This window comes from Camelus bactrianus, chromosome 12 (genome assembly GCF_048773025.1).
Source record: "Camelus bactrianus isolate YW-2024 breed Bactrian camel chromosome 12, ASM4877302v1, whole genome shotgun sequence".
In the NCBI taxonomy this organism is placed as follows: Eukaryota; Metazoa; Chordata; class Mammalia; order Artiodactyla; family Camelidae; genus Camelus; species Camelus bactrianus.
The window spans coordinates 66,297,146-66,309,765 of NC_133550.1; the positions used below are offsets into that span (position 1 = coordinate 66,297,146).

The following is a 12,620-nucleotide window of genomic DNA, read 5'->3' on the forward strand; positions in this document are numbered from 1 at the left end:
GTGAGGCCTGAGAATTTGTTTCTACCAAGTTCCAGGGTGATGCCAACGGAGCAGTCGGGACACACTTTGACAATCACAGCCTTGGGATATTTAGATGCTGGAAGCGTTTGTTCGCCCCATCCCTGCCTTCTCTGCCGCCACCGAAAGACCCCAAGCCCCAGAGCAGGGATAGAGTCTGAACGTCTGATCTTTCCTCCCGGCTCCCGGGGCCCCCCCGCACAGGCCAGGGCTGGGGAGGGGGCACTCAGCGGGCGTTAGAGGGTCGCGGAGGGGTGGGTTACTGGCCGGAGAGCCGATCTGGGCCGCCGGGGTGGCCGGGACGCCCCCTTCCCCGGCGGGCGCCACCCACAGCCTGCGCAGTGCACCGGGATGGGGGCCCCCGGGGAGGGCACCCCTGCCCCCAGCCCCCAGCTCGGGCGGCGCCGGGCCCCGGCGCCCCGGCGGGTGGGCGTGCCCGCGGCCCAGGTGGCCGCCTCCCGCGCGTCTCCGGCAGCTCCGGATTCCCTGTGGCCGCGGCCGCGTCGGGCGCCCTGCGCGGGCCCGGGGGGGGCGGGGCGGGGCGGGGCGGGGCCTCCGCGGCCCCCTCCCCCGGCCCCGAGCTCCGGCTCTGCGCGGTGGCAGCGGCGGCGGAGGAGGCTCGGGGACCAAGGTGAGCAGCGGCGACGGGTCCCGGAGGCCCCGGCGGGGGAGGGGTCCGGGGGAGCCGGGGGCGGCACGCGCGCCCCTCGGAGGGCGGGGGCCCGGGCGGCGCCGGCGGAGTGGCGTGTGTGTGCGCGCGCGCGCGCGTGTCGCGCCGAGTGCGGGGACATGGGGTGGGGTAAGGGTCGGACGGTCCCCTTCGTTGGGGGTGTCCAGCGTCTCCCACCCCCCCGTCTCCTGGGACCTCCGGGCTCATCCTCTCTCGCAGTCTCTCTCTTGGCCCCCTCCCCGCCCCCTCCCCCGTTCCCTTCTCTATCTCTGACTTTCTCTCTGTCTCTGTGGGTGGGTCTCTGCGTGTCCGTCCAGCCGCTTGTCCAGCCGCCTTGTTTCCTGATCTTCCTTCCGCGACACTGCCCCCTCCCCATCGGGTCTCTCTCCTCGCTTTTCACTGCCCCCTCTTAATAGAGCAAACAAAGATGGTCGAGGGAGGGAGACACCTCCTTTCTGAGCCCTGTCCTGGCTCAGCGTGGGGCCCCACCCCTCTGGCCTCTGGCCTGGGCCTCGGGCCACCTTCCTGCGGGGAGCTGGCCCTGCAGAGCTGTGGGGGTGGGTTTGGGACAGCTGGCACATCTGAGGGCAGAGGCCCCAATGCTGGAGCTTGCAGAGGTTTGTGCCCTCAACCTGGGGAGCCCCCCTCCCCTCCCTTGAGAGGTGGCACACTGGCCTGGTCAGGGCTCTGGGCCTCTGGCAGAATCAGATCATGCACTCGACCCTGTTCACATGAGCAGATCCTGACGCTTTCTAAGATTTTTTCCAATGGAGCCAAGGTAGGGAGAACTTGCTGGGCTGGGGGAGGGTCCCTGTCCTGAAGGTCACAGGGTGTGGTCTCAGCCCGGCTTGGCCAGGCCACTTCCTGAGGGTGACCTCCATCTCCCCATCCATGGCATGGGGCAGCAGCGAGAGCCCTGTGCAGCCGCCTGAGAACCGTGTGGGCTGGCCATCATGTCCAGGTGATTAGCGATGCTCTTGGAGAGAACGGGGCTGTGCCGGAGCTCCCCGGAATCCCAAAGACCAGTCCCTGGACTGCATCTGGAGGGGGAGGGGGAGCTCCCTGCAGCCTCTCAGACCTGCTGCAGGGCCAACCCAGGAACCCTTCCTGGAGGGGTAAGCTCGGGGCTCTGGGAGTGGAGCCTGGACCACCAGGCTGTCCTCTTTAACGACTGTGCTTGATAAAATGATGATTCCTGGACTCCTGTCCTGGCCTCTGATGGGGTACCAGGTATCTGCATTTTACAACTCCCCCCTCTTCTGATGCACATTCAGGTGTGAGTGGTGGCATCGGCTTATGGGACAAGGTCATATAGCTTCCTCTGACTGGCAGGCAGTGGGGCGGACCCAAGAGGAGCAGGCCTTACTGTGTCCCTGGGCAAGCCGCTCTATCTCTGAGCCTAAGCCCCCATCAGTCAAAGGAGATCAAGGCCTCCCAAGGGTCTTTCCTGCCAAATGGTCTGGGATTCTGAGCCATTGCTTTCAGTGGGGATAGGGGGTGGCTGAGGGCTACAGAGTCAAGGAGGCCCAGGTCGGCGTCCCAGGACCACCACTGGCCGGCTGTGTGGCCCTGGGCAAGTCACTGTGCTTCTCTAGGCTTCAGTTTCTTCACCTGAGAACTAAAGATCACAGCATTACCCACTACTTACGGGTGGTGAGGAGCCACAGAGGCCCAGCGCCTGACACGTCACAAGCCCACCGGGAACATGGGGGTACCAGTCACAAGAGAGGCTAGCACTCTGCAGTTTTCACTGTCTGGTGATGGGGACAGTCACGTGGACTTAATTTCTCATCAGCAGGAAAAGTGGTCTGTACAGAAACATTTGTTAGCTAATGGATTTTTTTTCTTTCTAATGGATGGCTTAAAAGCCCTGAGGACGGCCACGCAGAATTGCCTGGGCAGCTCGGGTGGCGTCTTATGGGATCCGCTGGGTGCCACCGCCAGCTCCCCAAGCACTGGGAGACAACACCCTTGTCTCCTGGGCGACTCCCCGCAGAGTCAAGAGAGCAGAAACCCAGGAGGGGCCTGGGTCGAGGAAGGACAGAGAAAATCTCGGGCCCTTGCCAGGTGCCCCGAGTTGTGAGCGTCCGTGGACGCGAACAAAGTCATCTTCTGGGACATCCGTGGGAAAAGCAGAGCTCTCGAGAAACCCATAGAGGGACAAGGAAAGTCGTTAATTCATTCACTCACTCACTCCTCCCCACAGGCCTTCTCCAGGCCTGCAGATGGCCAGGGTCCCCAGGGAGGCAGAGAGACCCATGCAGAAAAGGGGAGGCCACAATCTGGGTGGGGAGCTATTGGGTCAGACGTGCTGTCCATGGTCCCTGGGTTCAAAAGCAGGGTCAGGACATCCTGCTTCAGGGCTCACCCCAAAGCCCGGGGTGGCCCTCAGGGTACAGACACTGAGAAGGACCAGGGTTAGAGTCCGGAGATATGGATTAAAACCGTGGGCTGTAATGAAGACATGGGTTAGTGGGACAAGGAGGTGACTTCCTGAGGACAGTATAACCTTTTTTAACCATATCCCTCTTTTATGTCTCAAAATCGAATTTTGGTGGAGGGAGCATCTCGTGGGGCGGGAACTTTGAAGTCTGTGTGTGAACACAGTTCTCGTGACTCAGGAAACCTGACGTCTCGAGAGCAGCCCGGGTGCATCTGCCAATAGGACTTGGCTCCAGCCTCAGACCCTGTGGCCTGGAGGAGAAGCCAGCAGGGGCCAGGGAGGGGCTGCAAAGGCTGGAGACCCCAGAGTTGGGTCCACCTGCTATAAATCCCAGCAGCACTATTGATAGCTGTGTGGCCGTAGGGAAGTGGCCTAACCTCTCCGAGCTTCAGTTTGCTCATTTGAGAAGTGTAGATTGGAAAACACAGCTTAGGTGACCAAAACCTGGGTTCTGGAGCCAGGCTTCTTGGGTTCGAATCCTGGCCCCACCTCTCATCAGCTGTGTGATGTTGGCAAGTCACCAAACGTCTCTGTGTGCCTCAGCTTTTTCATCTGTGAAGTGGTGATGGTGGTTGCACCTACCACCTAAGGCACTTGTGAGGACCACGTGGCTTCATGTAAGGTCCTGGGAAGGACAGTGCCTTGTGTTGGTATGGTAGAGTGGTCTTGCAGTGACAGCGGCTTGCAGTCAGGCTGGCCTGGCATTGGCCCTGGAGTTCCTGTCAGTGTTAACGTCAGGGTTAAAACCCACTTCTGGGCTCACGCGATGACTATGAGTGACGAGCCGTGTGCAGGCCCCCTCGGTGCCCGGCACAGGGAATCCCTCAGGAGATGCTGGTGCCGGTCTGTACCCTCTGGGCAGAGCAGCGGGGACATAGGTGATGTTTGCAATTGCTTTACCCTTGACTACACCCAGGAGCGAGTGAGGAGGGGCTGGGGCCAGGTCCCTTCTGAAAAGATTATCAAGAAAATCTCTGTAGTTCGTTTAAAAGGAGTACCGAGTATTGCTCTCCTCGGTTCTGACTCCCAAGCGTCGATTTACCACCTACTGTGTGCCAGGCCCTGTGTGAAGACTTCCCCGGCCACCATCCCACTTACTCCTCCCAGCCAGCCCAGAAGGTGATCATGGCCCTGCCCAGTTAACAGAAGGGCAAACTGAGGCTCAGAGAGGCCAAAGGCTGCCCAGAGACACTGGCAGCAAGGAGCAGGGCTGGGGCTCAAACCGCCAGGTCCCCAGCAAGAGGGGAGGTGTGCACGCCCACTTTCCAGTCCACGACGCTACGTGCCTGATGGTGAGGGACTGTCACTGTGACGCCTCCCCATCGGGAGCTGCCGTGGTGGGCTCCTCTGACCCCAGTGGAAGTCCTGCTCATTTTCTGGAAGGTTCTTAAGGTTTTGCTCTCTGTGCCATCAGCTGGGCTGATTAAAGACCTTCGTTCTTTTATCCAAAGCAGTTTCTCCAGCAAAACCAATCTGCCCAGATCCTAGAAGAGAGCAGAGGAGGAGAGACTCACAGGGAAGACCCCGGATGGGAGGGGGGCCCCGTTCAGCACCAGAAGGTCCTGGTTCGCCACTTCCACCCCTTTGAGTCTAAGAGGGGTTACTCTCTATGCCTTGGTTTTCAAATCTGTGAAATGGGAATTTTTACTTCTGCTCTGGTGGGAGGGTAGGTAAAGCTGTGAAGTAATAATAGTCAACACATATATAGCCCTGGACAGGTACCTGGAAGGCATCTTACATATTTGCCCTCATTTAACCCTCTGAGGCCCTATGAGGTCATTGTATCATCCCACTGTGCAGGTGAGGAAGGCAAGGCACAGAGAGGTCAGTATCTTATCCAAGGTCACACAGCTGGTAAGACTCTGAGTCTGGTAAGCCAGTCCATCGAGGCCACTTCTTGGTAGATAGGCATGACACCCCTTGCTTGATTATTCCCACTGACAGGGAGCTCACTACCTCATGAGCTCCTGTGATGGTTAGTCTAGGACTTAGATAGGTGGCAGTGATGGTCCCTGGTACAGTAGACTCAGTGTGGGAGAAGATTCTGAGCTTGGTGTAGGCTGAGCAGGGTTTGAGGTGCTGGCAGGCTGAACCGTGGAGAGGTGGGGAGGGTGGTCCCCAGTTCTTCGTTTCTCCCAGTCATGTCCATCTCATCTGTCCCACAGACCAAATCTGAGGCTGAGAGAGGAGAAAACTCAGCACAGGAGGGCAGACAGTAGGTGTCCAATAAACCCTTGGGGGGGATCAATCCTGTTTCTAAGGAAAATTTTAAGTTATAAAATCAACTTAGGCATACGATATAAACTCTAGAAAATCGAGCCCAGTTTTACCTGTAACCTCCCCCCAGAACATCAGCATTTTGTGTATCATTTCCAGACTTTTTTCAGTAAATGCATCCCGATGTAGAACCATTTTTACGTATCATCACACCACGTGTAGTTTCGCATCCTGACCTTTCTCGCTTCCTGTGAGTACCACGAGCACCTCCCGCGTTCTTTCAGTGGTCCGGTTGTTCCTGAAGAGCAGTGAGGACTTTTTACTGGCAGCACAATATCCTGTGGCTGTTCTTCATTTGCCCCAGACCATCCCCCTTTCAGTGGAGCCGCCACATGGACCATGATGTGAAAAGCAGGTGTTGCCCCCGAGGTCACACCTCGGACGTCCAACGGGACAGCTGGTCAGCCCCGCCAAGCTGTGTGACCTCGGGCAGGGTCCTGCCCCTCTCTGAGTCTCAGGCGCCTGCACTGCTGTGAAATGGGGGTAAGAGCCTGACGTCAGAGGGCTGCTGGGAGGAGTAAACGAGGAGATGTGATGTCAGTCATCTGGCTGTGGCGGGGGCTTGGAAGGTGGAAGTTATTACTGTTACTGTCGTTGTTATTATTTGGTTCCTATCTCCCCAGTTAGATTGTGGAGCCTGCAAGCAGGAGCCAGGCTCTGTGCATTCCTGTGTCCCACAGGCGCCGTTATATTTATCGGATTCCTCACGTTCAGGTCCCTCCAAATAGAATGAGTCTCTGTGCGGGTGGGGCCCTGGGAGACCCTTCACTGACAAGGTCTCATCTTGTCTCCATGAGTCGGGATCATCAGCCCCATTTTAGAAACAGTTTCAGAGAGTGTGATGGGCCTGCCCAAGGTCCATCACAGTGGGAAGAAGACAGCCAGGAATACTTCCTGGAGGAGGCGGCATGGCACAGGGCTGACAGGATGGGGCATTTGACTGGGCCAAGGGACAGAGTGCTGGTGTTCTGGGGGCGGAGCAGAGGCGCCTGGGAGCTGTCGGGGGGCCCAGCAAGTGTGGGGCAGAGTGTGAGTGAGGCTTGGGGGCATTTGCTGAGCTGAGCTGACCTGAAGTGACAGCAGGGCAGGAATGAGCTAGCTGTCTGGGCTCCTGGCCCCAGCTGCACCCCACCCAGCCACTTCCTTCTGTCCGGGCAGGAAGGGGTGCTCTGCGGGACTGGAGGCTGCAGGCACCTTCCTGGGGCCTGCTCTGTGAGCAGTGATAAAATATTTATCAGAAGCACTGGCAGCTGGGCTTCCCTGCACAGGAAAGGGGGCAGCTCCCACCCCTGGGCCTGCAGCCTGGATGAGTCCCGCTGAGTCACAGGAGAGCCCGGTGAGCCACCTGCCCGCGCCCTCCTCGGCCCCTCTGCCCTTTGGCCACGTGGATGCCTTGTAATATGTAAGCTATTCGGCTGCCCACGGGGCCAGGGCATCCAGTGCGCTTAGTGCTGAGGGTTTCAGAGCTCACTCAGCAGCCAAGGTCACTGGCAGAGGAGGCCAGCAGGCTGGGATCCCCCCAGACCCATCCCTGCAGGGCCCCACCTCTTTAGTCCTCACAGCACCCAGCAAGGTAGGTCTTCTCGCACCTCTGTTTGGTAACGAGACGCTGAGGCTCAGAGTCGGGGCACGACGGGTCAGGTCTCACGCTGTCACGGGCCGAGCAGAGGTTCGGCCCTTGGCTGCCTGACCTCTGCCATGGAGGGGCTGCACTCTGTCCTAGCCCAGAGTCAGGGCCTGGGGGGCGGGGGGTCTGCCCGCCCTGGTGTGACCAGGAGCTGCGACTTCGGGTTTGTGATTTTGATTTTCAGAGGAACAGCAACAACAAAAAACAGTAGCAGATGGCTCCTTCTTGCTGCCACCAGCGTGGACAGAGGGACGAGGCTTTCAGATTCTTTTGTTCACTCATTCATAAAGCACGTTCTGGGTGCGCTGGTCAGAGCCCCGCATCCCAGGCTCCCAGGACCAGTGAGGGACACTTTGGCTGTGGCTGGGGGAGCCCTCAGAGCCAGAAAGGGCGGGTTCTGCCCCGGGGCCCACTTCCTGCCTACTTACGTGCTCTGTGACCTCTGGCAAGTTCCTCTGCCTCTCTGAGCCTTGGTCTCCGGTTTGTGGATCGGAGGATCAAGCGAGGATCACACCTGTGTCCTTGTTCTCCATCACATCTTCACATCAGCCTGACGAGCATCAGTAGGCCTTTGGACGGCTCTGGTTTCCAGAGAGGTCCCGGCAGGCCTGTGGTTGGCTCTTCCAGGGAAGAACCTGAAGCCAGTGCCCTGGGGGCCTTGCAGATATGCTGATGGAAGGTGGGAGTTTTTCTAAGCTTGATTCTGAAGGGAACTGGTCCCTGCAACCACACTCACTGCTAGGAGCTGTGAGAGGGAGCCCTGTGGGTGGCCGGGGTCACCTCCGCTTCACTGCCTGCCCCTGCTTGAAGGTCACTTCATATTCCTACTCGTTCTCTGCCCTTCCCTCCTCTGGGCCTCCTCCTGCCTTTCCACTGTCTGGAATTCTTTTCCTCCCTTCTTCACTGGTGGCTTTTGTTGGTTCTTCAAGTCCTTGCTGGAAGATGCCTTCCTCCTCCAGGAAGCCCTCCTGGCTGCCCTGCATTCACCCCAGCAGGGTGGGTAGACGCCCCTCCCATGCTTCTTTACCTTGGAATCTTCGCTCCTATCTTTGACCCAGCACTGGATGTGTTCCCCAGTCTCCTTCCCTCCAGCCTGGGGTCCAAGCGCAGAGCTCGATTCATCTCTGGGTCCCAGGGCTGAGCTCGGAGCTGGCACACAGTGGGACCCCGGGAGTGTCTGATGAACGAGAGAGCAAGTGGCAGACATAGGGGCTGGGTTGGAGTTTTAAGAACCTGTGGTATGGGACAGGAGCGGACCTGTAAGATCTGCTCCATGTGTGAACTCCCTGTGTTTCTGTGAACTGTCTGCAGACAGGACCTTCCCAGATGATGGACACTCAGCCAGACAACAGGAAGTAAGGACTTCTGGGGCCGAGACTGTTGTGGGACGGGGGTGCAGTGTCTGGGGGGATTGGGAGGGCTGGCCTCCCAGCCTGGGTCCCTCCTCTTGGAGCTGTGTGACCCTAAGCCTGTGTGACTCAGCTCCTCTGTCAGGCCTCACGACCGCTCTGCAGACCCAGCGTCTTTCCGTGCAAGGGAAGGAGGCGGGTGGCAGGCTTGCGTTCAGGGGCTGCTCTGGGTGGCGACCAGCACTCAGAGCCCAGCACAGAAAAAAGACCAGGATGGGCAGCAGTAAGTTTCTCTGGTGGTTTGTTTCCTCTTCCAACTTTTTTGTGTTTGTCCAGTTTTCTTGAGTTCACTCAGTGACTTTGCATGGGTGTTGAGAGCCTTATGATGTGAAAATAGAGCCCCTGCCGCTGGGACACTTAGTCTGACAGACACTTGTCCATCAGGCTGTCCCAACACGGTCTGATGGGGGAGGCTGCCGAGACTAGGCCCGTGCTGTGATGGAGCTGTCACGGAGGGAAGCCCAGAGGGGCCCCTGGCCCAGCCTGCAGGCTTGTGAAGGTGGAACCTTGCCGGGGGGCAGGGGGCTGTTGCTAGGGAGGCAGGTGTGCTGGGGCTGGGGCAGGTGTTTGGCTGGAGCCTTAGAGAAGGGTGAGGTGGGCGTGGTGGGAGACCCTGCGTAGAGAAGGGCTGGACCAGATCCTGAGTGATGTTGGGGGTTGGTGCTCCTGTTAGAATCCCAATAGCTGCATCCCCTGAGGGTGTCCACCCACCAGCCTGCCCCTGGGGGCCACCGGGGCATTCAGGAGCCCATGTGACCCTTACCCCTGGGGGATCCTGTGGGGCTGGCACTGCTATGTCCCCATTTTACAGAATGGGAAAATTGAGGCCAAGTACAGTGAGTGACCAAGCTGAGTTTCAGATTCAAATCTGTCCCCAGAGCCCAACTCATAACAGCCGGCCTCTCCTGCCGCCCTTGCTCCTTCACTGAGCCCCGGGGCCTCGGCTCTGTCATTTGTGGAGAGGGGATTAGAGCGTGACATCATAGGACAAGTGAGTGCCATTCATGGGACTAATTTTCAAGCCCATGCCCTGAGTTCTCTCTGAGTTCATGATTTCTGTTGTCTGTGGTTGGAGCATCACTCAGGGGGGCAAGTTAGGGGAACCAGATAGAAGCACCAGAGGCACCATGGGGACAGGGCTCTAAGGAGAACCCACAGAAATGGGAAATGAATTCGATTCCACAAGACCAACCCGAAAGAGCGTCAGGCAGCCAAAAGGAGGTCAATGCTGACACGCCCAGGTGTGGCCCCGAGGGCGTGTGGCTGGCGGGCCCCTAAGGGTGGTGGAACAAAGCAGGCAGGTCTGAGAGGGAGCCGACTCGGTGCTCTGGGCCCCGGGCCAGCTGAGGACTCAGAGGCAGGTGGGGAACACAGCTGCCCCGGGGTCACAGAGCAGGTGGGGCCAGTGCCGCAAAGGTGTCATCTGCTTTACCTGAACCAGCCAACAAAGGGAGACCTCCGTGCTGATGGTCAAGGTCGCCAGCCATCGCCTTGGTCTGTCCGCTCCAAGGCCAGGAGGCCGCAGCCCTTGGTACCAGGCAGGGCGCGTGAGGGTGGGGGGATGTCACTGAGCTCAGGTGTGTTTCCTCTCGCATGTTTGCCAGCGCAAGGGGCTCTGACGGCTGCTGTAGGCGGTGGGTGGGCGAGAGGGCAGGAGGGAGGACGGGGAGGCCCGCCCCGGCCCCTGTCAGGGCGCTCCGTTCTCCTAACCTTGCTTCACCAGGAGATGGTGAGGTTTCCCTGCCCCCTGTGGGTTTTGAGCTGAGCAGGCAGGGTGGGCAGAGGAGGTGAGGTGGCCTGGGCCCCCCGGGGGCCCGGACGTAGCCTTGGATGCTGGGCTCCGGCTTCCACTGGGTGCACAGGATAGGCCTCCATCCCCCATTGGAAAATGAGGATGCCCCCTCCCCCTCGTCCCACACTCTGTCTTTCTATCAGAGCAGTTATGAGGCCAAACAGCCACTGGTGCGCCACAGGATAAAAGATTCGGCCAAGGTCAGATTCAAAGCCAGCGCTCAGCTCAAGGCCTGGCTCATATTAGGTTCTCAAGAAATACTTATTTTACAAACAGCCTTTGACAAGTTGTGCAGCCCTCACAGCCCCCGTGTCCTCCGTGGAGGGAGCTGCCGACGGCCCGTCCCACCTGGCAATGTCGTGCAGACAGGCCTGGCGCGTGGGGAGTCCTGTGGCTGCTAGCCGGAGACAGTGAAGGAGAAAGCCAGCAGCATGGCCGTCATAGTGAGGGCTCTCTCTCTGAGCCTCCCGGGGAGTGGGCCACTGCAGCAGGTGGCCTGGGCAGCGCTGTCCTCCAAGTGCAGGCGCATGGGCGGTAGGGTGGGGCTCGGGGAGAAGACTTTGGTGGGTGAGGTCACCCTGAGTGGGGTTTTGCAAGATGAATAGGAGTTGGCCAACCAGACCAGGCTTAGGGAAAGCTTATCCCAGATAGTGAAGGACAAGCATGTGGTCACGAGCGGGGCCTGGCCTTCCAGGACAGCAGCCTTCCGCTTGTAAGCTGACTTTTGCTTTCATTTGCTCAGGGTGCTCCAGGGAGGCTCTTGGCTCTCCCTTCCTCTCCCCTCAGACAGCCTGTGGGCTGACAGCCTGGGCTCCCTGTAAGGGGCCAGGAGCTTGTGACTGACAGCTCGCCCTCTTGTCTCATCCGTGCAGCGAGGCCCAGGAGAACCCCCTTCTGTCGCTTGCCCCCCGAGCCTGGGGAAACCCTGCGCAGGAGGCCAGGGCCGGAGGAGCGATGCCGCTTGCAGTTAGGGCAACCGCCTCTGCCCCTAGGCCAACTTCTCACCTCTGTCCTCACCCCATCTGCCGCCCACACCGGGAACCACAGAGAAAGAGCCCAGGCCTCGGTGACTCAGAAAGAGAAACTGCCAAGAAGACCTGAATAAGGAGCCCCTTGGGGGTCAGGCAGGGGCTGGGCAGGGTCGCCCTCCCACACCCAGCGCCCAGAGGAGGGTTTCGGGGAGAACAGGTGCTGGGTCTCCCAGTCCCCACCCTGCCAGGCTGTGGATCTGCCCAGGCCCCGTCACGTGGGTGACTTGTGGCCCTTGGGGAGTCCCCTCCCTGAGCCTCATGCGGCTGGCAAGTCATCCAGCCGTGCCTCAGGACCCCTGCCCAGCCCGGGGGTACACCCCACCAGCCATCGCAGTCAGAGTTGAGTAAAGTGGGGTGACCCTCTGCAGAAACAATTTCATGCACACTGTGAAAAGTGAGGAGAACACACGGGTGGACACCCCTGGACCCCGTGCCGCCCCGCAGGGCCACCAGGTGAGCAGCAGATACCCCAGCTCACAGGGGGAGAGACAGGCTCTGGAGGACACGGCAGTGAGCAGGTGGGGGGAAGCGGAGGCATGACTGCATCCATGCTCTTGGGGCCCCAGGGGGCCTGGATTTGAGGCCAGCCTGGCTGACTGCCCCCAGACAAAGGGTTCCCCAATGGATGCAGGTCCGAGAGGGCCTGGTCAAAGGGACAAGCTGGGGACGGGGCCTGGCACTTTTCAGCTAAAGGAGCTGCATGTGATCCCCTCCCCACCCAGAACTCACAGAGCCGGAGCTGTGGCCCAGCCTCACCGTAACATCCTGGTGAAGAGGGGGTTCCCAAAGGCCCTCACCTCTCATTTCGAATCCATGGTCCTTTCCACCCTTGTCACACCCCTGAGAAGCGTGTCATCCCCAAGTTCTCACCGGTGGAACCAGGTGGGAAACTCAAACGGGGCAGAGCCTGGGGGCAGCAAGGCCTGGGGTGGAGGGTGGGGTTGGGGAGCAGAGTTGCCCCAGCGGAGTCAGGAGGTCTGGACTCCCAGTGGTGTGTATTGAGGGGGCTTTAGCTGGCGTATTCAATTAAGAATTTGCAGATCAAAAGAGCCATCCACACGGAGTCAGCAGGGAGCCCCTCCGCATCTGAGCTCCCATTGGGGGAGGTGAAACCCGGGGTCGTTGTGATTGAAGCTGCAGTTCCAGTACACTCAGACAGAGGGCGCAGTCACAAGATTCCTCACTTACAGATCCCAGAAATGGGAGTGGGGAGCATAATGACTGGGGAAGGGCAGTCCCCGTCCCAGGTCACGGGCAAGCAGGACACAGAGAACCGGATTTGTAAGGTGGCTTGTAACTTATAACTAGGGGACCCAGCACCCAGTAGGACCTCAGCACTTGCTCCTGTTCCTC

At 59.4% G+C, this 12,620-nt stretch overlaps 1 protein-coding gene across 2 annotated transcripts in view; it reads left to right on the plus strand.

The window, feature by feature from the left end:
* Nucleotides 1-518: 518 nt before the first annotated feature.
* Nucleotides 519-12,620, plus strand: part of PRR5 (proline rich 5) — a 50,985-nt gene continuing 38,883 nt past the window's right edge. The window contains exon 1 of one of the 2 annotated variants that reach the window (XM_074375693.1): nt 519-649. The gene's annotated coding sequence lies outside the window, so the exon portion shown is untranslated. Of the gene's footprint in view, nt 650-6,845; nt 6,982-12,620 lie in introns of those variants that run through there. The other variant, XM_074375694.1, reaches the window with a different exon arrangement.